The 3,048-nt window shown below is 40.3% G+C and overlaps 1 pseudogene; it reads left to right on the top strand.

The window, feature by feature from the left end:
* The first annotated feature begins 2,485 nt into the window (after positions 1–2,485).
* Positions 2,486–3,048, top strand: LOC116104557 (annotated as a pseudogene).

Raw genomic sequence — 3,048 nt, 5'->3', positions numbered from 1 at the left:
CTTTTTTCTGGCCTGTTCTCTCTCTCTCCAGCTCTGCTCCCTCCGGCGTAATACACTGTAGCTGTCTTCAGACACACCAGAAGAGGGCATAGGATCTCATCATGGATAGTTATAAGCCACCATGTGGTTGCTGGTATTTGAACTCAGGACCTTCGGAAGAGCAGTCAGTGCTTTTACCTGCTGAGTCATCTTGCCACCCACTTAGCTGAATTTTTTTTATTGAATTATCATATAAGTTTACTCAGCCTTACCAAACTATTTTAGAAATGACTGGTTACATGGCATGTAAATTATAATGCTTCTGAAAAAGCCCGAAGTGTAGCAGATTGAATGGGAAAAAATCAATCACTCAAAAAGTCCCTGGTTGACTTCAGTGCTTCTTTGATTAAGGAGCTCTGGCTGGAATCCTAACAGCTTATAGATGTGGCAGCTCTGGGCGCAGTGATCACAAGGGGTGACAACAGAGGAGGGCAGTCTCATATTCACAGAACCTTCGCAGAAAGACTGATTGAGCCCTTGACATGCCATCAACAAGAAGGACAACCCCTTAGGACATGACGCGTGTTACCTCTTAAGTCTAACGTGGCAGACCACTCATGTGTTTTTAACAGCATGATTATAGAGCTTTTAGAATGCTTTCTTTAGTGCTATGCTGATCTAAAATATGACCAATGTGTATTATCTCCAGAGGCCTTTTAAAAATCGAAGTATCTATTCAAAGATCTCTTTAGGCAAGATTACAGGCCTCAAGCTACAAGAATATTTTAAAACAAAAACTAGGGAAATAGGAAGTGTTAACATTCTTTAATTACATATCAATTCCCAAAACTAAGACAGAGACTTTAAGTTTATCAAGTTCATTCATTACCAAGTTCATATATAGAATGATACATATATCTCATAGATTTCTGGGAAACTGTTTTTAGAGGAGACCATATCTGTCTAGGTTTATGGAGAGAGGATAAAGCCAAGTGTCTTCCTCATCTTCAACAGTAGCCCATAAATAACTTCTCTCAATATGGTAGAGCCAACATAACATAATCTCTTATGTGGTTACAAGATAATAATTAAATGCTTTTGAACTTTAAGCCCTTTTCCTTTCAATAGTTTATGAATGAGCATTATTTTATTTAGACTACTACTAACTCTATATATGTGTTACAACACATCTAATTAAGGTGAAAAAAAAATCTGTTGAATTCAAGCCACAGCAGAACCTGAAAGACAGGTTTGAGGGAAGAATATAAATTAAATGTTAAAGTTCACAGACAGTTTTTTTAAAAAAAAAATTAAAAAGAATATTTTAAAAAACAAGTAAAGAATAAATATCTTTTCTTTGTTTCTAGAACTTTTGTCAGAAACTCTACAGAGCTAATGTCAGAGTCACATTTAGTAAAAGCATGAAGTCACAGAATTTGGGCAAACCCAAAGCATATTTCTGATGTCAGAAAAATTTAACTTCTATTCATGAGCAGTTATAACACACAGACTAACCCTTGCAAGCTCTAGCTATCTCCTAAAGCTGGTTCAGGAGTTTCTCTAGAGTAATTACAAGGATGTAGCATCTAGTAAGACAAAAAAGTCACAGACCCTAACCTTCTCACCTAATCAAGAGGAAAGGCTGCTTTGTTCTTTATCCAGGTGCGTCCATGGAGTGGAAGCGGCCATCGTATTATCACACGTCGTCATGGGCACGATTCTATTTTATTTCATTCAGTTTTAGGTTCATAGAGCAGAGTTCAGACTTAGAATTCAGCTCCCTAAAAGAGCTTGTTGATCAAGGAGTGCCCCAGGGAAGGATGTTCCAATCCTGTTCCGCTCTGGTTTCTCAACCTGTCTGCACTTGGTTGTAATGAATCGGTCTCTTCTGGATGAAATAATAAAATTAACAGTGGGGACTACAAAAAGCTGTGGATCTGCCCTTTCTTGTAATAGGTGGGAATTAGCGCACCCTAGTGGATGACCTAAAGAGTGCCACCTCCTTAGACTATCTTAGAATTATAATATCTATCTATCTGTCTGTCTGTCTGTCTGTCTGGCTGGCTGGCTGGCTATCTGTAATTAATTAACTAATTAATTAATTAATTACATTTTCCATTTATTTACTTATTTATTTGAAACAGCATCTTTCTACACAGCCTTGGATGTTCTGGAACTCACTCTATAGGGCCTTGAACTCAAAGAAATCCACCTGCTCCTGCCTTTCAGGTGCTGGGATTAAAGGAGTATGCCACCATACAAGGATAGAATTATAATTTTTTATTTAACCTTATTATGGTGACTATGGTGAAAAGGGCTCGATCAGATTGCTGATCTCTCATTGTTTCCCAGTATAAATTTGAATCTGTAGATGTGTTTAGCAGGCACATGTTTATTGGAGCCTGGGGTTGTGTTTGGCTGGTAATTGCTAATAGAGTTGATAAATCCTCAGTTAGAAGTATTACCTTTACAAAAAGGTTCCCGCACGCAGAGCGGAATGGTTAAGATGTGTGACTTCACTGAGGGCCAGACACCAGAATTCAAGGAGTCCTTCCAGGTCTTTGACCAAAGGGGTAATGGTAAAATACTGTACCATGGGGGGTACCCATAGGAGCTTTCCATTCTCTAGAAGAAGGGGAGAAGGTAATGGGGTCAGGGAGGTTGTGGGGTAGGACTTGGGGGAAAGGAGAGGAGAAAGGGGGGGCTGTGATCACCAAGGTGCTCAAGGTCCTGGGGAACCCCAGGAGTGATGAGATGAATGCGTAGGAGTTGCACTTGGAGCACTTCCTCAGCATGCTTCAGCCTGTGGCCAAGGACAAGGCACAGGGACCTTATGAGGGTTACAGCAAAGACCTTTGCGTGTGGACAAGGAAGGGTACTGTTATGGATACTCAAGTCCATCATGTCCTTGTCACAGTGGGTTAGAAGATGACAGAGGAAGAAGTAGAGATGCTGGTGGCAGGGCATGAGAACAACAATGGTTGCTTTCATCTAAAAAGAACTTGTTGGGATGGTGCTGAACGTCTGAGGACCTCTCCATATGCTGAGTCTGGGTCTTGCCCAGTGTGA

Source organism: Mastomys coucha, unplaced genomic scaffold (genome assembly GCF_008632895.1).
Source record: "Mastomys coucha isolate ucsf_1 unplaced genomic scaffold, UCSF_Mcou_1 pScaffold22, whole genome shotgun sequence".
Classification (NCBI taxonomy): Eukaryota; Metazoa; Chordata; class Mammalia; order Rodentia; family Muridae; genus Mastomys; species Mastomys coucha.
This window is presented reverse-complemented; position numbering and strand designations above follow the sequence as displayed.